The following is a 24,378-nucleotide window of genomic DNA, read 5'->3' on the forward strand; positions in this document are numbered from 1 at the left end:
TCAAATGAAAATTTCGACGACTAAATATATTTTAATAGATTCGGAATTTGGGGCAGTATCGTCGGATCACGTCTGGAAAACCATTTCCACTCAAACTATAAAATTGAAACTATGAAACTTTAATCCAACTAACCTATTTTAGAGATCAGATCATATAACATGAAACGGATCCATAAAATTATGTTCACATTGGGTCATAAACTGAGTTTATTGCACACGTGATTTAATACTTACCAATAAACTCCAAAATGGCTGGGATTCATAAGAATAACAAAAGTTGATGGCGTTTTGGTAGCTTCGGACATTTTAGGTAGCACTAAAAATGGAAAATTGAAGATGGGTAAGCGGTCCGTCCTATATGGCCAACCGTATTCTAATTAAATTGTCATCCGTTCTCACAATTTAATCCAATTAGACCAATCTAGGAAATAAGAAACTTCAAGAAAGGGAACATATTTCCGGAAATAGTCCTGAAATGATGGTTAGATGCCACCGAAATGATCTCAAAATAGCCCGGAAATCGTCCGGGCATACCCCTGAAATCATCCCGAAAACGATCCCGATTGATTCTTAAAAAAAGAAGTAACAATGACGGAATTGCCCAAAAAAAAATCTGTATTAAACTAAAACAACTTGGAGACAAACCTAAATTCATCCCAAAATAATTCTAATAGACGTATTGAACTTTAATTTAAATTCAGTTCATGTGCACCGTGGCTATAGTGATGCAAACCATTTTAAGTGAAAATTTATTAAAAGGTTGCAAAATTCGTTAGAATGTTGATTTGGCATGAATATGAGTTAAATAAAGCCTTTCCATAATAATGTGACTTTCAGGCCGCGGTACAATGACATTTTTCATAAAGATGCGCTTAACACAAGCTTATGCATTCCAATAACATCGCCACAATCAACCAAGATGTTGCGTTTGTAAATATGAAAGAACTTCAGACTTGGCAATTTAAGTTTATTTCGCCTTGCCCATTCACATAAAAAATTTCGCAAAGCACTGGTATAAACATTATCCCTATACAACAAAGATACTTGATAACATATTTTGTGTCGTATTCATTTGTTATATTACAGTTTTTACTTGCGAAAAATGTTAGAAAATTTACCAACCAGTGGGCAAAATAATTTCACTTGCAAAGTGTGTCAACACCCTTAACCAAAACAAATGTCACATTCTTGTTCTTATGCTTTGTTTGTAACAAAATTTGGCTACTTTTCAATATCAGATGGCGCCAGTGTCGCTCATTCTACCGTTTTCCATAAAACTACGTGCAATCTACTCATAATGCATAAGCATGTGTTAAACTCATCTATATGAAAAAGTGCTTATGTGTCTGGGCTTTAAGACCATAATCGCTTCACAGTAGATCGGCAGCATTTTCATATTTCTATTATCGCTAAAACCCGATAAAAACTTTTATTGGAATTTAAAAGTTGTAATGCAACAATTATAAATTTTTAGCACATTTTTTTTTTAATTTATATGAGTACAATACCGTGTTTCAAAAAAAAAAAAAATTTTGTATTTTTGATTTGAATCAAAATTCCGATAATTTTGTGGAAAATGTGTGGCCCAAGATGAGCTCGCAAAACTTAGATTTAGAGGTCGATGAAAACTAAATTTTTCTTACACTTTATAATTTTGAGCTAATGGTATTTTGGAGACTAAGGGTGGTTAAAAGAAAAAATAAATTTAATTAAGGAATAATTAGTTTAATTCAAGATTCCTAATGCCCAGCAACACCGCATCTTGGGAGAGAAAACTTAAAATATGACTTTTTTATTTGAAATTCGAATAAAATGAAACGACAAGAATATTTCCGCGGAATTATACATGCGTAACGATCATTAATGGATCTAAAGATAATGCCTTAAATACGTGGGCGCATGTTTATTTCGAAACAAAGGTATGACAATTTTACCAAGTGCACTCGATAGGAACAATTATTATATTTTGTAAACTTGTAATGTAAAAATGAGTCGCTGAACTCGAGAATGGTTGCATCGATTTTGCTAATTTTTTTTTTTATAATAGTTAGAGGCGTTGGTTCCATATTACAATTAAAAAAAGGTTGGTGTCATGTGGGGACACATTACAAGCAGGACATATGATTTTTATGTCGGGGTTGATTCTGGATAGGTAAAGGTTTAACCTGTTACAGTATCCAGATCGAAGTTGAGCTAGAGACTCGCGTTTCCCTGGGGAGTGTGCGTTCCTCTTCCGCAAGTTTTGGGTACTGTTCTTTGAGTACTGGATTCACCGGGCAATTCCCGGCATAAAGGTCCGACGCCTGTTTGTGGAGTTCACTGAGGACCTGCTTGTCTTTTTGGCTTCATACGGCTGAGCTCTCAGGTGCTGTATTTCCTCAAAATGCTTACGTAGATGACTCTTTAAGACCCTAGGCGGTGTTGGCTCATCAATCAGATGTCTGTTGGGATGCCAAGGTTTCTGGGTATTCAACAGGAACTGTTTGGTTAGCATCTCATTTCTCTCCCTGATGGGGAGTATTCTCGCCTCATTATGTAGATGGTGTTCTGGGGACATAAGAAGATAGCCCGTGGCGGTTCTGAGAGCAGTGTTTTGGCAGGCCTGTAGCTTCTTCCAGTGGGTAGTTTTTAGGCTTGGCGACCATATAGGGGACGCCTAGCATGCAATCGGCTGGCCAATTGCTTTGTATGTGGTAATGAGCGTTTCTTTGTCTTTTCCCCAAGTACTGTCAGCAAGGGATTTGAGGATTTTATTACGGCTCTGAATTTTCGGTACAATTGCAGCTGCATGCTCACCAAAATGTAGATCCTGATCAAACGTCACACCCAAGATTTTGGGGTGTAGGACAGTCGGTAGAGTAGTGCCATCGACATGGATGTTCAAATTGGTCGACATTTGGGAGGTCCATGTTGTAAATAAGGTCACGGAGGATTTAGTCGCTGATAATGCCAGGTTTCACGAGGCGAAAAAACTGGAAAGAACAGGGAGGTAGCCGTTTATTCTGTTGCAAAGCTCATCGATCTGTGGGCCTGCGCCTGTGGCCATTATTGTGCAGTCATCGGCGTAGGAAACGATAATAACTCCTTCTGGTGGCGAAGGTAGCTTAGATATGTAGAAATTAAACTAAAGTGGGGTTAGGACACCACCCTGTGGCACCCCTTGTTTAATTCTTCTTGGTTTTGATATTTCATTTCTAAATTGCACCAATGCCTGCCGACCACCCAGATAATTTGCGGTCCACCTTTTAAGACATGGGGGAAGGGTAGACCCTTCCAGGTCTTGCAGTAACGTGCCATGGTTGACCGTATCAAAAGCTTTTGATAGGTCTAGCGCAACGAGTACTGTTCTATGGTGGGAGTTTTGATTTAAACCGTAATTTATCTGGGTGCTGATGTCATTTAGCGCGGTGGTGGTGCTATGGAGTTTTCTGAAGCCATGCTGATGACAGGCTAGCTGCAAATTTGCTTTGAAGTAGGGGAGCAAAATGGCTTCAAGCGTCTTGGCTACTGGTGATAGGAGATATATCGGGCGATATCACTCTCCTATGTTAGCTGGTTTCCCAGGCTTTAGTAGAGGGACCACCTTGGTCATTTTTCATTTTTCGGGTATGACAAATGTGGAAAGAGACAGGTTGAAGACATGTGCTAAATACTTGAAACCCTCTTTCCCTAGGCTTTTAAGCATCGGCATGGCATGCCGTCTGGGCCCACTGCTTTGGATGGTTTAGCATGACCGATGGCATCCTCAACCTCTTTGGCGGTGATGGTAATTGGTGACGCGCTGAATTTATGTTTCTGTGCGTGTCTGTTGGCCCTCCGTCTATCTTTGTCGACCCTAGAATGCATTATATATTGTCGGCAGAAAGCGCTCGCGCATTTTTTCGCATCCGACAGCACTTTATCGCCAAAGGCGATGGAAACTTTGTCATTGTGCCTAGACGGATTCGATAGGGACTTTACGGTGGACCAAAGTTTACCCTCACCGGCAGAGAGGTTACAACCGCTTAGGTGCTCCTCCCATTTCGCCCGCTTGCGTTCATCCACAAGCAATCTGATGCGTTGGTTTATATCCGTTATTTGGGGGTCGCCGGGATCGAGCTGTCTTATAAGGTCACGTTGTCACGCTAAACTTGCGGCCTCCGCCGGGAAGTGGGGCCAAATTTCGGGAATTCTACCGGCGGGAATGAAACGAGCCGAGGCGGATTCAGTGACCTTGCGGAAAGCACGCTCCCCAGTCGGGATAGGGATGGCAGCAAAGCGGTTGTCTGTAAAGGATTTGTATTCGTCCAACTTTCCTTTTTTAAAGTTTATGAAAGTGCGTTTTTCTGTGACGAGCGAAATAAGTATAGACAGATGGTCGGATGACAATGTTACCATCGGCTGACAGTTGACGCAGTTTACGAGTTCTGTGCTCACGATTGAAATATCCGGAGAACTGTGACAGCTTCCTACCATACGTGTGGGGGCGTTGTTGTTGTTGTTATTGTTGTAGCGATTAGGTTACTCCCCGAAGGCTTTCGGGAGTGTTATCGATGTGATGGTCCTTTGTCGGATACAGATCCGATACGCTCCGGTAACTCAGCACCATTAAGATGCTGGCCCGACCATCTCTGGAACGATTTATATGGCCACATTGAACCTTCAGGCCATCCCTCCCTCCCCACCCCCAAGTTCCATGAGGAGCTTGGGGTCGCCAGAGCCTCGTCTGTTAGTGTGGGGGCGTCTCCGTTTATTGTACAGCACGTCGTTTCTTCTATTTGATCGGCCAACATCTCACCCCTACTGTCCGCCCGCAAGTTTGAATGACATAGATCGTGATGGACATTAAAATCGCCTAAGATGTTGCGATTGTTGCCAGTGAGTATGGCGCTGATATTAGGGCGGTATCCACTGAGGCAACAGGTGGCAGGAGGGATGTAGATGTTGATGACTTCTAGGTTTGCATCGCCTGACCGGACAGATAAGCCTTGACGTGCTAAGACACTGTCCCTGCGGCCGATGTCGGGATCAAATATATGATATTACACAGAGTGGTGTATGATAAACGCGAGGCCGCCTCCATTTCCGCTCTCGCGATCTTTTCTGTGGACATTATACCCAGAACAGGTCTGCAGAGCAGATCTTGCTGTGAGTTTAGTCTCTTGAATCGCAGCAATGCGGATGTTGTGCCGCTTCATGAAATCGACTATCTCCGTGATCTTCCCAGTTAATCCATTACAGTTTAACTGCAGAATTCTGAAGTGCATAGGGGGAGACGTCGTCACTCTTGAAGTACGATGATGGTCCTTATGGAGAGAAAAATTATAAAAATTTGCCTGAAAAAGTCTAAAAACAACCCTTTTCTATACTCCTATATAAAAGAATCGTAATAATTGGCCAAAATGTAGTAAAAGTAAAATATAAAATTTTTGTTTACACAACTATAAATTCTAAACGCATGAATCGATTGGAATATATTTTCTTTGCAGTAAAACTTTGAAATATTTACCTTCATTTTGCATCAAAAAAAAAACAATGCTCATTCCTTTCTAATATGAGCAAAATTTGTTTAGACAACCCTAATACTTTAACCAAAATATTCAGTGCGTGTGTTTGTTTGCTGTTAACAGTGCGAACAACCTTGCTTTGTGCGGGACATTATGCGTCCCATACATACATTTATTTATTTATTTATATAGTAAACAATGGCTGTATCTTTAAGACATAGTCTTTTATAGTACATCAACTTATAGGTAAATACAAGAATTACAAAAAATAATAACTTAAAAATATTTACATATAACTAATTACGTATGCTTATATTAGAATGTATAAGAATTTCACACGGTATTTGTTGGAGAAAATAACATTTTACGTCAAAGAAGTAAGGATTTGGAATAGCACACAGAGATAGAATAGAAATAGGAGAGAGCTAAACCGCAGTTACATTCACCCATTAGTGCCAAAGTAATTTTGTATAACGATCTTATGATTGCCTTCAGGGACGGAAAATAATAATTTTTTTTTTTTCGGAGTAGAAAAAGTCATGGTAAAAAAATTGTACTAGGTGAAAATGTTTGAGTTACCAGGTATCCATCCCTATAGCAATGTCATGTTGAATCATGCATCCTTTTTATTTTTCGAACTTTTTCCATAAAAGTCCACATATATATAAAAGTAAAATCTGTATTTTTATGTTTTAAGGCCAAAATAAAAGTCCGACTTGATAACAAAGAAACGGCTTATCCGAATTAAAGAAATTGTTTTTAACTTTTTTTTTGGCTTTCTGATAAGCCGGACTTTTATTTTGGCCTTAAAAAATAAAAGTCTAGATTTAACTTTTATTTCCGGACTTTTATTTTTAAAAGTCCGAGTTTAACTAGTTCTATAGGATTCAGGTAATAAAAATCAGAAAATAATTTTTATCTTGATCCAAATATATTTAAAGACCAAAATTAATAGCTTTGCAAGGAATTATATTATAAAAGGAATAACAGTTTCAGCCCCTGATTGCCTTAATAGATGTACATAACATTCACCAGCGTTATTTAACATTTATAGGGTATGTGTGTATTTTCATTTGATATCAAGTTGTCATATTTTTGCGTGTTGCCAAGTTAATGCGACATAAATGGAAAATACTCTTTCGTTGAAAAATCTAAACATTTCGTTATAATTCTTAAACAAAAGTTCTATTTTTTGTATATTTGTACGTATATGCTAATGTTTGTGCACTAAGGAGATTTAATTCTTCAATCATATATATTAGCCGTGTTTTTTTTTTACACGTAAATGTCTATACGCTGAAACTTTATATGGTCTGCTAATGCGGCAGTTACCCACCGACGTGTGCCGTACGTAAAGACGTTTGTCGTACGAAGCACGTTTGACCGAACTCTCAAGCCCGTAGGAATCAATGTGTACGTCTGTGTACATGTACATAACATATTTGTGTTTGTATTGTTTACAGATAAGCGCTGTTGCCATTGACCATTTTGCATGTATGCTTATGGAAACATCAACTTTTTCCAATTTAATTTTTGATATTGTAAAAGGCCGGAATACATATTAAATAAGTATAAATAGATAAAATATTTATAATCAGCACTTTTACATAATTATTTCGAATTATTTCCACAATTTTTCAAACTTTAATTAGGCGTTTTTGCATAAAATTGCAAACGGCCAAAAATTAGCACACAAAAGTTTACTAGGCAACTCTGTCTAGTGAGAGAGCGATCAGCTGACACGTTCTTACGGAAAAAATCAAAATTGTTTTGATTTCTACGTTCCGGGCTACGTACGTACGGGCGTTGCACGTCGGTGAGTTTTCGTTTACATTGCACACTCATAAGATAGGTCGTGTCAGCTGACACGTTTTTTCTACGTGCGTTCGTGGGTAACTGCCGCATAAGCGTCAAACTTTAAATACACCTCTGAAATTGCTGCGCAAAAATGTGTACTACTAAATTTTAATACGCATTATACTCAGATGTAACTCAAATATGTGTTTATGTTTCACCCTCTACATTAATTCTATGTATTCTATGTGTGTCCACAATTCATCGCAACTGATTCAGCTATATGTTATACCCTATGGCCATCAGATTTCTGTTGATATTTGATAAGATACTTTTATATTGGTTGCGCAAGATGCGCACAGGTCCGGCTCGTATATTTTTCATGCTAATTTGTATGCTGATCTTAAACACAAAATAACTGAGCATCCATTTCTAATATTTTTTCATGGCAGATCTAAATGTGTTCTTTTAGACGGAATAGTTACTCTTCACCAATTTTCATCAGTTTCTCCAACCCTCCTGTAATTTCAGACTTGTTGCCACAGGGTGGTGTCCTATCCCCACTTTTGTTTAATTTCTACATATCTAAGCTACCTTCACCACCGGAAGGAGTCACAATCGTTTCCTACGCCGATGACTGCACAGTAATGGCCACAGGCCCAGGCCCACAGATCGATGAGCTATGCAATAAAATAAACGGCTACCTCCCTGATCTCTCCAGTTTTTTCGCCTCGCGAAACCTGGCATTATCACCGACTAAATCTTCCGCGACCTTATTTACAACATGGACGTCCCAAATGTCGACCATTTTGAACATCCACGTCGATGGCTCTACGCTACCGACTGTCCTACACCCCAAAATCTTGGGTGTGACGTTTGATCAGGATCTACATTTTGGTGAGCACGCAGCCGCAATTGTCCCGAGAATTCAGAGCCGTAACAAAATCCTCAAATCCCTTGCTGGCAGTACCTGGGGAAAAGATAAAGAAACGCTCATGACTACATACAAAGCAATTAGCCAGCCGATTACGTGCTACGCGTCACCCATATGGTCGCCAAGCCTAAAAATTACCCACTGGAAGAAGCTACAGGCCTGCCAAAATACTGCTCTCAGAATTGCCACGGGCTGTCTTCTTATGTCCCCAGAACACCATTTACATAATGAGGCGAGAATACTCCCCATCAGGGAAAGAAACGAGATGCTGACCAAACAGTTCCTGTTGAATACCCAGAAACCTGGGCATCCCAACAGACATCTGATTGACGAGCCAGCACCGCCTAGGGGCTTAAGGAGTCATCTCCGTAAGCATTTTGAGGAAATACGGCATCTGAGAACACAGCCGTATGAAGCGAAAAAACATAAGCAGGTCCTTGGTGAACTCCACAAACAGGCGTCGGACCTTTATGCCGGGAATTGCCCGGTGAACCCAGTACTCAAAGTAAAGTATCCAAAACTTGCGGAAGAGGAACGCATACTCCCCAGGGAAACGCGTGTCACTCTGGCTCAACTTCGTTCTGGATACTGTAACAGGTTAAACTCTTACCTATCCAGAATCAACCCCGACATACAAAATGTATTCCCCGCTTGCAATGTGTCCCCACATGACACCAACCATCTCTTTAATTGTAATGTGGAACCAACGCCTCTAACACCCCTTTCCCTATGGTCCACCCCTGTTGAAACAGCAAGTTTCCTTGGACTCCCGTTAGAGGATATTGATGACAGTTTGTGATCGGTCGCGTCTGTTAGGTGGGGCGAAGCACTGCTACAACAACAACAACAACAACAACCAATTTTCATTTTAAAATGTGTACGTAATTTGTGTAAGCTGTGCTCATAGTGAATTTTTTGTAATTTTTTAAATAATAAAATAATAAAAAAAATTTCAAGTTAAACGGTTTTATTGAAAACAATAATTACATTAAGTAACAATAATACTAAAAGCTAGAAAATAAGTAGGTACTAGTCATCACACTCCTCATCAATCTAGAGCGTTGATCAGACAATTAAATAAAAGCGTTGGGCGCGAGAAATTTCTAAAAATGTGAGGCGTAGCATAACCTGATTAAGGTTCAGTTGGTCTTATGACTATCAATAGAAATTTGACGTGTCCAACACTTTTATTTAAATGTAGGATCAATGCCCTAGATTGATGAGGAGTATGATGACTAGTACCTAGGACCTACCTAATTATTTTCTATTTTAGTATTATTATTACTTCATATAAGTATTGTTTTCAGTAAAACCGTTTAACTTAAATTTTTTTTTTAAATTACTTTATTTTCAAGTTTTTAGTCTTTATTTAATTGATATTACTTCTCATTCTATTTAGTTCATTTAGTGACATTATTACAAGGACCCTTTCCTGACACTTTGTTACAATCTATGCCCTCAATACATAATCCTTCCAAAGACTTTACTCGACTCTGCGCCACGTATGCTTGTCCCTCCTCCAACTCCAAAATATTTGGATGTCACTTCTGCCGGACTGTATGTAGATAATATTTGTTCCAAATATGAGCCAAATCGGACATCGTAAGTCGCTTTCTATTCATGTATGTATTATAGGTTTAAAATATGAGCCAAATCTGGCCACAAATACGATTTTTTTAATATCTCGATCCTTGCGCCACCTAGCGGCGATTTTTTCCAAGGCCGCTTTCTATTCATGCATATATAATGTGTTCCAAATAGATCCAAATCGGACCACAAATACGATTGTTTTGAATATTTCGAATTATGCGCCACCTATCGGAGTTTTTTCTTATTATTGCATTGTCATCGGGTTCTGAACTATATGACAAGTTTCAAGCTTGTAGCTTATCGGGAAGTTACTTAACTTTCAATTATAAAATTCGTGCCGGCCAGCCAGCCAGCCTGTCAAGTCAAGATAAATAAAACCGTATAAAAATAAATACCCCGAACGATCTGATTACAAGTGATCAATATTTTTCGTAAAAAAAGTTTTATTATCGCGTATTTATCACAGTAATTGTAAAGGTTTTCAGTAAACTTTTCTGAAAGGAAAAAGGAAAGAAAAGAAAGAGAAGTAAAGGAGTGGAAAGAAACGGAGAGGAAAAGACAGGGTAAGAAAGAAAGGAGAGAAACTGAGAAAGAGATTGAGTTAGATAGAGAGATAGCGGGCGGAGAGAGGAGACGGAGAGGGAGTTAGGTTGAAAAGAAGGGAGGGAAAGGCCAGAGAGGGAGAAAGAGAGAAAGGCAGAGATAGGAGTGAATTAAAGGATAAAGAAAACGGGGAGAGAGGCGGAGGTAGAGTAAATAGGCGGAGGGAGGTAAAAGCTTCTTAAAGGTTATGCAGATCGACCAAAGTTAGGACAGAACAACGTCTGCAGGGTCGGCTAGTTATAAATAAAAATCCGCTGACGAAAAAAATGATAAGGGATGTTCCCAGTAGGTTAGGGGGTCTAGAATATACCCGCAACAGGCATGTCTGTCGTAAGAAGCGGATAAAATACCCAAACATTTTTTGGCTGCTCCTATTTCCATGCGGAAGAAATAAATCAAAATATTTATCTTTGGCGTTTACTTAAGAGCTGTTTAAAGCCCTTTAGCTGTCAAAAATCTACCACAAAGAACGAAAACAACAGAGCCACCCCCTTGATCCGAAATGGATTCAGATAAACATTAGTTACGTTCCATTGAGACTTGAGCGAGATACGGATAGAAATTTAACATGCAAATGCAACAACAACGTTGCGATCCTGATACTTATCTGGTTAAATTTCTGATCCGTATATCAGTTCTGTTCGTTTCGTTTTCTGTAGTAGATTTTTTGACAGTTAACCACTTTTGAGTTGGTAGCACTCATGGCTCAACTATATGGTTGGCTCATCTCTACAGCAATAACATACCTTTGTTCACATTGCCAAAATTAGCGTGTTGGTGTTAGACGAATGGAATGGAACGAAATCATAAAACTTAGCAGCATTTGTAAGTAGTAGGAAAATGTTGTAAATTCGTTGGTTTCTTTTTAAGTTTGCCATCTCCTTCTGACAATCCCTCCAGTGAAATCAAAAAAATAAAATCAGCTGGTGAGATGAGCCAACCATATAGTTGAGCCATTGTAGCACTGAACTAAATACGTGTACATTTGTGTATACATAAAAGATCTCGCCATATTTGAAAGCAAAAACACTGAAAGAGTAAGCAACTTGAAGATGATGTAAGGAAAATAAATAGTTTGCTTACGTGCGAAACTATTTAAATGTTAATAATTCTATCAGTATCTTAAAATTTTCTACAAAACAGATGTTTTATATTAGTGCTGCCAGCTCTCATAAAGTTGATCCAGATTGTTCCAATGAGATTTGAGCCAGAGCTCGATAAACCAATGGAACGGCCCTATTAGGATCACAAAGTTGTTGGTGCATTTGCATGTTAAATTTTTATCGGGATCTGGACACTGTCCATTTGAACTCAGCTATAGTCATAACTTTTTTCGAAATAATAAAGGCTCCATTACTGATACTTAGCATAGGCTTGACTTGGCTTGAGAACTGTCACTTACAATTCTGTTAAATGAACATTGCATGTTACTTATCACTCAAAACTTAGAAACACTTAACTTGACTTAAGGCTCCATTACTGATACTTAGCATAGACTTGACTTGGCTTGCGAACTGTCACAGTTCTGTTAAATGAACATTGCATGTTACTGATTACTCAAAACTTAACTTGACTTAGAAGTCTGTTGAATTTTGATTTTCTATGTAAGTTCTAAGTGACGTTTCCATTTTGAGATGCCATTTGTTTGTTTCCATTTCATTTTGACATTTTGTCATACAAATTGACATTTATTTAAAAATAAATTTCAACGCTGATTATGATGCCAGATTTTATGCGCCAAGTGGAGTATAATCGTGGCTAAGTTGCCAAGTTTACGCCAAGTCAAGTCAAGTCTATGCTAAGTATCAGTAACGGGGGCTTTAGAAGTCTGTTGAATTTTGATTTTCTATGTAAGTTCTAAGTGACGTTTACATTTTGAGATGCCATTTGCTTGTTTCCATTTCATTTTGACATTTTGTCATACAAATTGACATTTATTGATTATGATGCCAGATTGTATGCGCTAATTGGAGTATAATCGTGGCTAAGTTGCCAAGTCAAGTCAAGTCTATGCTAAGTATCAGTAATAGGGCCTTAAAAGTTTTGCCAAATCATTATCGGCATTATTTGTAGTATGTGTTAGTTATCGTAACGTTCGTTCCATTTTATTTGAATTAAAATGTTTTTTTTTTTATTTTCCCTCCCACGATCGGGCATTGCTGGACACTAGAAAATTTAGAAGTAAACTTAACTATTTCATTGTTTTCAAAAGAGACCACATTTCATTCCAAATTTCCAAGTTTACGAAAAATATTTTTTAAACACCGGTGGCGACCTCTAAATTCAAGTTTTTCCGTCCATCTTGGGCCAAGTCTTATCTTTTTCACCAAATAATCGGAATCTTGATGCAAATGGAAAATGCGAGATATTTAGTTTAATTTTGAAACACTCTCACTTACATACATATATTAAAATTTTATTTTTGATCGTCGTTCATATGTAACTTGGTGCCTATCAATATTTTACGTAAATAGATAGGTTGCTCCAAAACTTTAAAACTTAAAAAATTTTGTCTCATGCATAAAGAGTGAGCAATCGCTCAGACCCGACTTTTTAAATGTAATACCGTTTTCACACAGAAACTTAATCGAATCACAATTATATTTAATGAAATAATTAGTTTTCCGTTTTCATACAGGGCCTTTTGCTTCATTAAGCGAACATCTGTCAGCAGCCCCCAAAAAAATATTTCGTTTTTACAAAAAATAGTTAAAATGAAATGCAGCCGTTTCCTTCTTAACTATAAATACAATCAAAATAAAATGCATGCGCAACTATCCATAGATGTTGCACCTAACCAAATATGTGCCTATTTTCGAAAAAGCCTTATTATCTTTTGCAGCGAAAATTAAATTTTGAATTTTTGCGTGGTTTTCTATTTTTCGTAAATTATTGAAAATAATTTATTTTTGATTGTCATTTGTTACATTGACAATAAAATTGGAGCACCAAGCAAAGGCGACTGGATTTTTCACTCGATTAGGCATTCAATAAAGCAATAATGAGATAATTAAGAATTTGTATTTTGTATGGAAGATTGAGTTCAATTAGGGCTTTAATGTAGAAAACTTGACTAATTATTTCATTAAGCCTCTGTGTGAAATTGGCATAAGGTGGGTATTTCGCTTTTGAAACAAAAACAATTAATTTATTTTTTTCCTAAAAAATCGAGTCTGAGCAAATGCATAGGATTTTTAATTGGTAATTAAATTGAAAAAGGCGAAAAAAAGAACCGTATGCCCCTATTACCGTTTACAACTCAACTTAGTTGGGTTGTAATCAAAACAACTCAACTTTAAGACAACTCAACTCCTGTTTCGTATTACGAATTACAACTTATTTCAGTTGAAGTTGAATTGATGTTGCCAACCTAAAAAAGTGATGATTTGACATATAAATGAACAGTTGATCAATTTGTGGGGGAAATTTAATCATTTGCAAAAGTGATTTTGTTATTAAAACCAAAACGGATATTATATGAAATCTATTTTATAATGGCGAAAATGTAGGTGATTGATATGTCGCGAATACGAAAAACATTCGCGTGATCATTCCAGTCACGATTAAGGACCATTTCCGCAAACGCGTTCGAGGGAAGGCTTTACACCTATTTTAAAATTATGCACCACACTCAGATTCCTTGCTGATGGCAGCTATCAAAAATGCTGTGGAAATGATTTTGTTGTTGGACTGGTTTTAGATATTATTGAGGAGCATATTTGTGCGAATTGGATTAAAACCCCAACAGCAAAAATTGTATTTCACTCTAAAACAGGATTCCCAGGAGTAGTGATTAGTATCAACGGGATTCACGTTCGCATAATTTCACCTATTTTGGCTGCATCCGAACTGCGCTCCATAAAGTCAAAAAGTTATTCAATGTAATCCTTCGTTTAAACGTTGTATTTTCTATAAATGTGTACAAAATTGTTGATTATTGTTTGATTAAAAAAGGTTTAACTATAGCCCGATCCATAGTTTTTTTTTGCACAGAACATCTTTCTGCGTTGGCGGCCTCCGGCCGCGATTTGTAAAAATAACCCTGGGTGGTTCCAACGCCTTTCTGCATTAGTGTGTACAAATAATTTGGCAAAATACAACAACCACATGAAAATTTGAACCGAAATGATATGATAGAAATAAAATTTTTAATTTTTGTTTTCGGATTCTAAAATTGGTGGTCGAAACGTGTCTTTTCTCACCAACTTTGAAAATTTTTGTTAAAAATTAGGTGGTGAACCGTCTTATAAAACGTTATCTTTTTTCAAAACAATTGCAAAACTGTATGAGACAACTGCTTGTAATCAGTTGTAAGATTTTGACAACTACGCCAACACAAAGTTGTAAACGGTAATGCCACAAAAAGTTGTTAGACTGGACAACTCTACCGACATTTTTTTTGACAGGTTGAGTTGTAATCTGTAATACCAAATTGCGAAATTTCAATTGAAACAGAGTTGAGTTGTAAACGGTAACAGGGGCATTAATATTAAGATTTTCACATAAATTACCTAATAATTTAATGAAATTTATTATTATCATTTGGCTTAAAGTAAATAAGCAAATTCAAGAAGGCATATGCCGTGGTATTGTGGGTAGTATGCTTGCCTAACATCCAGTAGGTGCCATGTCCAAGTCTATGGGCGGGTAACATCAAAATACTTAAGAAAAGCCACGCCATTTTTTTTTAATTTTAAACCGATGTTGCTGACCACCCATGTGTTAGTCCAAATACAATATTCGAGCGAGCTCGCTTCAATAATATCTAATCCAGGTCGATGCAAAGTTTCAGCAAATGCTCGAGCCAGAAATGGTTAAGACCACAAAAAAGTACATCAGGCTGGACCTGGAACTTCATGATGAGCATAAAACTGAACGCGAAACTCAAGCAAGCCATAGGAAGCGAGATATTTCTTAAGTACTAAATTTTGCGCCCCCGGATCCGGAACATCTCAAGACGAGCGTAAATGACTTAGCATGACTTTTACTACCTTTAAAATAATGTCAAAAGAAAGACGTATGCAAGTTTCCAAAGATTTATCTAAAATTCCGTCGTCAAACCCTTAAATGGCTGGAAGAATTTCAATTATCTTAATGAATCAATGAAAAAAAATTTTTTTCAGTGTTATAATACTTTTGAATAAGTTTAGTTGTCAATTTGGTAGTATAAATTTTTTTTATACGGAAGTGTTTATTCATCATATTGTGACGAATATTAACATCACTAAGCTGTTAGTAAATAATCACACAACAACAAAAACATGAAGCAGCTACTCTTATATAAATATGTACACATTAATGCTAGCAACACTTACGTAGAAGGCGACGAAGAGTTATCTTACACACAGAGATGTGGTCATCAGCCGAAGTAGTTACTCACACCTACACACGCATATGGCTATAAACTACAAATATGCATGAACTCATATAACTAATTACCAAGCAGGAGATACAAGAGTTCTAGAAATGTCTAGACCTTTGGAGAAATATGCGAACGAAGCAACGGAGAGTGTAAAAGCAGCGCCAGCTGAACAATCAGTAATCTGTTTGATTTAAACACGCTATCAGTTGCGAAGTGAAATATAATTGTACTACAGTTCAACAGTTTAGCGATTCGAACGTTAGAAGAAGATTTCAAATAAACGGAATTTCCCTAAATTCGTTACAATATGAAATTGTTTTTGCTTTGTAATACGGGAGTGTTTTGAATTTTTTTTTATATTTGAAGTGTAAATTTGTATATGTGCCTATGATTCAGGGTAAAACAAAAAAGTGATTTAAGTGTATAGGGGTTGAGCAGCTCTGGAAAATTCTTTCAAGTTGAGAAGGATTAAAGGTATGTGGCTGGACAAATCCACGTTGGAAAGTGTCTGGCAATGAGGCTAATATTGTTACGCAGAGCAGGTGGAGGAAGACTTGACCTCCCTTGGTGTCCCCAATTGGCGCCAGTTATAGCGAACAGGGATAGGTGGCATGACTTGTTACGAAATGGCCAAAGTCGATAAGTGCAAATGAATGGCTAATGATGATGAATATTTGTATAGAAACAGTTGTTCTTTAAATAAAGGATGTTTCCAAAAGAAAGTGCACTCTCTTAATTATTCCTCGAGGTAAATCTTAGTTAGAGAGTATGATCTAGTCTGGTTTTTCTATTATATTACGTTTCCACCGAACCCAAACTCCGTATTTTCCAACACTTTTATGCAAAATATCTCCTACCAGAAATTATATTTTTGTATGCACTTTCGGATTATTGATACTAAGGTTGAAACGCATCTTTCTATTCCTCTCTCGATATATTTAGACATATTTTACTAGTTTGGTGGAAACGTAGCTTAGCTTCTTCACCGAAAGAGTACGGTGGTAAATAATTTGACCTTCAGCTAATGTAACATAAACCCTTTGTGATTAACAATTATTTTCTAATTTTTAGTTCGGTTAGCTATAAAAGCGTAGTTTTATAGTAGTAAATCAAACCAGATTGTCAATCTAATCAATTCGGTATACTTATTGGTAGGTCTATCTCTTCTTTTTAAACGGCTGACACTTTTGAGATTCGTGATAAACTTAATATACCATTTCATTTTCATGAAAAGTATAAAAAAGATTAATAGTAATAAAAAAAGGAGAATCTAACAAACTTCCCAGAATTACGCACAATGGAACGGTTTTGGGTTATTGACCTGCACAACATGTCCAAGTAAGCTTGGTTATTCCATACCGTCACAAAACTTGAAAAAAAGCAAATATATATAAAAACAAGTAAAGGTGTCTAAGTTCGGGTGTAACCGAACATTATAAACTCAGCGTGAGCTTCAATAAAAATTAAAAAAAAGTTAAAAAAAAATGTCTCCCCATTTCCTCTTACAATAAAACTTGATAAGTGAAATATCATTGTCTACGACCCATTTAAACTTGTTTTATATCTAAGTTGCCGTGATCTTTAACCGATCCCGTCCATTTTTACTAGAAATATATTCTGCTATGCTATGTGTACACAATTTCATTACGATATGTTAATTTTTCTTCGAGTTATGCCTCCCGAAACATAGAAAATTGCTTAGTCATAAAAGGGGCGGTGCCACGCCCATTTTTTAAAATTTGAAGTTTTTCCTATTTATTGTAATAAATCCACTTGGGAAATGAAATACCATTGATATAAAGGTCTTTTTTTCAAAGATATAGCTTATTTTATTCGTCCACGACCCTTTTAAAAATCCTTTATATAAAAGTGGGCGTGGTCCTTAACCGATTTCGTAAATTTTTCTTCAAAGCATTCCTTATAGTAAACGCAACCTCTCTGCTGATTTTTTTTACGATAGGTTGAACGATTTTGTATTTATGATTAATAATAGCCGTGTTTTTTTATACACGCGTATACGTTTACGTTTGCGCGTGAAAAAAACGCCTATCCTCGCTTAGATAATCCTTAGGAGACCCATCTAGCGGCAGTGGTTAAATAACTATAGTTACAGCACAGGGTGTACCGAAAAGCGGAGACACAACCCTCTGATGGCCATAGGGTATAACATATAGCTGAATCAGTTGCGATGAATTGTGGTCGCACATAGAATACATAGAATTAGTGTAGAGGGTGAAACAAAGACACATATTTCAGTTACATCTGAGTATAATGCGTATTGAAATTTAGTAGTACACATTTTATGCGCAGCAATTTCAGAGGTGTATTTAAAGTTTGACGCTTAGCAGTCCATATAAAGTTTAAGCGTATGGACGTTTACGTGTAAAAAAAACACTGCTAATATTTGTAAAATTGATTTTATCACAAGTGGGCGATGCCACGCCCATTTTAAAATTTTTTTTTTTTTCCTCATGGAACTTGGGGGTGGGGAGGGAGGGTTGGCCTGAAGGTTTAATGTGGCCATATAAATCGTTCCCGAGATGGTCGGGCCAGCACCTTAATGGTGCTGTGTTACCGGAGCGTATCGGATCTGTATCCGACAAAGGACCATCACATCGATAACACTCCCCAAAGCCTTCGGGGAGTAAGCTAATCGCTACAACAACAACAACAACAACAACATCCAATCAAAGTTAATATACTCTGTGTGCAAAGCATGCTGAGTATAAAAAGGAGAATCTAACAAACTTCCCAGCACTGCGCCCAATGGAACAGTTGATTTTCTTATTTAAAAAAGTTATATTTAGAAAAGGTTTTATTTATATGTATTTAGGAAAATCGACGCTTTGGCTATTCGGGACCTCCCTCGGCAACCGACTCTATATACTGAAGCGATCCGGGGTTTTTGCCAGGTTCATTGGCTGATATTTCAATGAAACGCGGCTCAATTTCTCGCCGATCGTTCAAAAAGTTGCATCCAAGGAGTAGCTCCTTGTGGAGAGACTTTCCCTCATTTACTTACTATAGGAAGATTTCGAACCTCACCCTAGAAACTGGTACTGCTGCGTCTGCGGAAAAAACATACAAATACTTAAAATGGTCAAACTTTTGTCTGTATGTCTCGTGCAAAGCGTAATTTCACCGAAGGAGATATCCTAACTCCTCATACTCGCTGTCGACGCGACTCATTTGTGGCGTGAACAGCAAGCCCAAAGACGACTTACGGCCGCAGTTAATGGTATATTAATAGTCATGATTCTCGTGGCACAGTTTTAACTATTACCATTAATGTTAGTCTAGCTTCAAGTTTTTTCGGCTTTTTATAAGAGCTACAATTTCCAAAGTTCGAGCAGTAGCAATTCCACTCACACCGTATGCCAGCACAGAACCTATAGGACTGCGACATTGATTGAATTCATACCTTCGTCGACGTCATTTTTATAGAACCTCTAGGTATTTCTGGTGGATGTTTTTGTCGCTCCATGCTGCATAGCTTTGTACATAGCCCACAAGAGATCCGAATCACCACAGAAAGACCTTAAAAAGTTAAGAAGTAACTATTCGGCCAAGGATGCCGCCCTCGAAATCATAACCTGTCTAAGTGGATATCACGAAAATCTTATAATCCTCGGTGAACCTACAAAATATGACCCTGAATAAAATTTTAAAAAATTTGCAGACGTGTGTCTTCGAAAAATTGATTTCAATAGTCTTCGTTAATCCAACCCGATATTGTAAAGTGAAAGTGGACAGCTTTTAAGATTTTAATGATTATATTGTATAAGAGTTCATAAACTAGCTCTACTGTTCACTACGTTAGGGTAGTTGTACGCCCGGTCATTTGTTCGACTGTCTTGGGAAAGATTGGCTTTTGGAGAACTTGCTTTTTTAATAGGAAAATATTGAAAACATGTTCGACTTTGGTCATTTTATTTAAAAAATTATGCAAAGTGAGTTTTTAAATTTATTATATACTAGCTTATGCCCGTGGGTTTTACCCCACGTTTCTATAGAAATATGCAGGCTACGCGTAACTGGCCATGGGTAAAACATGAGTTGGTAAGATTGACTTCTGCTACAGCTAATGACTGTTGTTGTATGATATATTTATATTTGTAACAGGATTCCCCTCGCGTATGTGAGGTTGACAATTGTGTTGCAGAAGCTCTGAAGCTATTAGGGTTTGTATTGCACTCATCAATCCCTTGAATCGCAGCTAATGATCGTCCTTGAGCTTCATTGATAGGGATAAACTTTAATTCTAATTCGAGCTAATTGAATATCTAATTGCATTAGCAGAAGTCAACTACATTTCTAATTGTAAAGGTAACCCAATTTTTTTGCTAATGGCAACTAATTGCAATTAGATTTACCATTAGAATAAAAATTTCAATTATCTAATGGGAATTAGTTGACTATTTCTAATTGTTTAAAGAATTAGAGAATATAAACCAATTGCATCAATTACTAATTCTAATTGTAATTTAACATGTATGCTCTGATCCACATTTTGGTCGATATATCGAAAACGCCTTCACATATACAACTAAGGACCACTCCCTTTTAAAACCCTCATTAATATCTTTAATTTGATACCCATATCGTACAAACACATTATAGAGTCACCCCTGGTCCACCTTTATGGCGCCCATCTATAGAACTAAGGCCCACTCCCTTTTAAATAATCATTAACACCTTTCATTTGATACCCATATCATACAAACGCATTCTAGAGTCACCCCTGGTCCACCTTTATGGCGATATCTCGAAAAGGCGCCCACCTATAGAACTAAGGCCCACTCCCTTTTAAATAATCATTAACACCTTTCATTTGATACCCATATCGTACAAACGCATTCTAGAGTCACCCTGGTCCACCTTTATGGCGATATCTCGAAAAGGCGCCCACCTACAGAACTAAGGCCCACTCCCTTTTAAATAATCATTAACACCTTTCATTTGATACCCATATCATACAAACGCATGCTAGAGTCAACCCTGGTCCACCTTTATGGCGATATCTCGAAAAGGCGCCCACCTATAGAACTAAGGCCCACTCCCTTTTAAAATACTCACTAACACCTTTCATTTGATACCCATATCGTACAAACACATTCTAGAGTCACCCCTGGCCCACCTTTATGGCGATACCCCGAAATGGCGTCCACCTATAGAACTATGGCCCACTCCCTTTTAAAATACTCTTTAATACCTTTCATTTGATACCCATATCGTACAAACACATTCCAGGGTTACCCTAGGTTCATTTTCCTACATGGTGATTTTCCCTTATTTTGTCTCCAAAGCTCTCAGTTGAGTATGTAATATTCGGTTACATCCGAACTTAACCTTCCTTACTTGTTATATTGAAGTTATGTTCAGCCTATGACCATCTTTGGAAGGTTTCTAGTGGGCGATTCAAACTTAGTTGTGATCGGCCGATCCGTTTAGGGCGCAACGCGATTTATACCTACATACAAACATTCATAATTTTAACTTTATATACATATACTAGAAGACCCGGCAGACGTTGTTCTGCCCTAAATTTGGCCTATCTGCATACATTTTAATAAGCTTTTTCCGTCTGACTCTGCCCTCCCCCCTCTTCACTTTTTCCTAATCCTTTTATTCACTCCCCTCCGTCTTTTTCGCTTCATCTATCTCCATCTTCGTCTCATTCTATCTCTTTCTCAATCTCCTTCTATCTTTTCTCTTCTCTCAATTTTTTCTCATTCTTCTGCATCCCTTATTGCCTGTATGGTAGGGTGGTATGTATTTTATTCCAGTCCCACTCAGAGTCTCAGTCCCAGTCCCACTCCCACTCCGAGTCTCAGTCCCAGTCCTAGTCCTAATCCCAGTCCCAGTGCGTCTCTGGATAATATATTACTCTGTACTAAAGCACTCATCAAAAGCTTTCATTTTATATCCATATTGTATAAACACTGTCTAGGCATTTACTGGCCCACGTTTTGGCCTATATCTCGAGGCCCTAGTCACCCAGGGTTATGAAAATTACCCTCTACTAAAGCACTCATCAACACCTTTCATTTGTTATCCATATTCTATAAACACATTCTAGGGGTACTCGGGTCCACGTTTCGGCCTATATCTCGAGACCCTGTACGTCGATGGCAACCAAACCTACATATGTAGTAACCACTGCGTGAGGTTTACGCAACTTGTGTGAACGTTTGAACAAAATCGACCGACGCATCTCTTCAAACACCGGCGACCAACTAACACATATTTTAGCCTTTCTTTATATGTATGTATATATGTATATAGATTTTTATTTTTCGCACTTCACTATAATATTAAAACGAAATGCAGATTACTTGATATCATTCGCTATAATATTTTTTATTGATAAGCACGTTGTTTAATTAAACACCAACCAATTACACGGAAGTATATCCGCACCACCTTAAAATGTGAGTACCGGTGCGTATACGTAACTTTTTATTATTACGTATAAACAAATAAAGAAATTTGCAATAAAATAATATTGCGACTATAAACTAAGATATAACCTATCCTATTTCAAGTTAGATCGAACTACACACTGGTGCAAAACAAATTCAAAATCTGTTGAGCAGTTTAGGAGTTCATCGGAAACAACATAGTGACACGTGATTTTTATATATTAAGATAAGATATAGATAGAATATGCGAATAGACTGAAGTTAACAAAAAATTTTAACGGCGAAAGATTACTAAACATCCAAAAGGAATAACAGCCAAACAACTCTGTAGTCAAACTTTAGCTGTTATAATAACCTAAGTTTGTATGGCGACCATAGTTCTGAAAAATCCCATTTTAAGAAAGTGACACGCCCCCTTTTCCCCAATTCCACATTTTACTGGAGGTGTTAGGACTTAACATCATATATGTAGCTCCTTACCAATTTTCACTATCCTACCATTGCTACATCCAGAGGTATGCAGTATGATATATTCCATTTGTATGGGAGGTACCACGCCCCCTTCTCCCTCACCCCATATTTTCTTGGTAGTGTTAGGGATTGACCTCATATAACTCCTTACTGAATTTCAATATTCTAGCATGAATACCTTCAGAGTAATGCATTATCAAAAATTCCATTTGTATGGCAGGTGCCACACACACCCCTTTTATATATAGAAATTATTTTTAGCCTATGACCATCTCTGGAAGGTTTCTAGTAGGTTGTGCAAGTTTGGTTGTGATCGGTCGATCCGTTTAGGACGCAACTCGATCTACACCTACATACATACATACATAATTTGAATTTTATATATATAGATAGTTTTTTTAATAGTTTTGTTTTAATAACTTGGTGAAATCGGTGATGCAAAATCCGATGGTGTATTGAGCTGGCGTTGAAGCGCCTGCTTTTAAAATAACTTTTGAAAGGTTGGGAAAGTAAATTTAGCAATTGAATTCTTATAACTGGCAGTGATGTGCATCCGTCGGACCAATTTTCGACATGAACAATAAACGGCCTACATATTTATGGTACCCCACAGCGGGTTAGGGGATCAGAATATACCCGCGGTAGGTATGCCTGTCGTAAGAGGCGACTAAAATACCAGATTCAAGGGGCTGTGTAGCGCAATATATAGCTTCTCCAAACCCAATTTTCAACCTCACCTATCCGCGGCGAATCCTGTTTCACTAACAGACGAGGCTCTGGCGACCCCAAGCTCCTCATGGAACTTGGGGGTAGGGCGGGTGGGAATGGGCTGAAGGTTTAATGTGGCCACATAAATCGTTCCCGAAATGGTCGGGCTAGCACCTTAATGGTGCTATGGTACCGGAGCGTACCGGATTTGTATCCGGCAAAGGACCATCACATCGATAACACTCCCCAAAGCCTTCGGGGAGCAACCGTATCGCTACAACAACAACAACAACATATTTATGGTAAATCCAAGCTGGTAAAAACAAATAAAATAAAATAAATGTATGGAGCGATAGCCTCCGAAGAGATTTGAGGCCGAGCTTCTCTTCCAATTTGCGTGTCGCTCCTTTTCGCTCCTACAAACGGGACGAGACCTACTTGTTTTATGCCGACTCCGAACGACATCTGCAAGTTTTTACTGAGAGTTCTCAAATTCAGCAGAAATACACTCGGAGTGCTTGCCAAACACTGCCGAGGGGCGACTCCGCTTAGAAAAATGTTCTTCTAATTGAAAAAACTTGGTTCTAAAATTTGGATGTTGCTTTGTCCGAGGCGTGAACCAAGGATCTTCGGTGTGGTAGGCGGAGCACGCTACCATCACACGACGGCGGCCGCCGTAAGATATTGCAACGAATTTAGGGAAATTCCGCTTATTTCAAACCTTCTGCTAACGTTCGAATCGCTAAACTATTGAATAAATCACTCCAATATTCCATATTGCAAACTGGTCTTTATTTAGCTTACTTTGGGAGTAGTATTTCACAACCAATAGTGTGTTTAAATCAAAACTGAGCCGTTATTACTCAGCTTGTGCTGCTTTTATACTCTCGTTTCTCCTAAAGTTTAGTAATTTCGCGAACAGTTGTAGCTCATGCTTGGTTAGTTACGAGCTATATAGGTACATGTATGTTTGTAGTTTATAGCCATATGCGTGTGTATGTGTGAGTA

At 37.7% G+C, this 24,378-nt stretch overlaps 1 protein-coding gene across 1 annotated transcript in view; it reads left to right on the plus strand.

Moving 5' to 3' along the window:
* The window catches only part of BRWD3 (bromodomain and WD repeat-containing protein), a 42,516-nt gene that overhangs the window by 10,901 nt on the left and 7,237 nt on the right, over positions 1-24,378 (plus strand). The gene's annotated exons all lie outside the window — the stretch shown is intronic.

Source organism: Eurosta solidaginis, chromosome 1 (genome assembly GCF_040869045.1).
Source record: "Eurosta solidaginis isolate ZX-2024a chromosome 1, ASM4086904v1, whole genome shotgun sequence".
NCBI classification, from domain to species: Eukaryota; Metazoa; Arthropoda; class Insecta; order Diptera; family Tephritidae; genus Eurosta; species Eurosta solidaginis.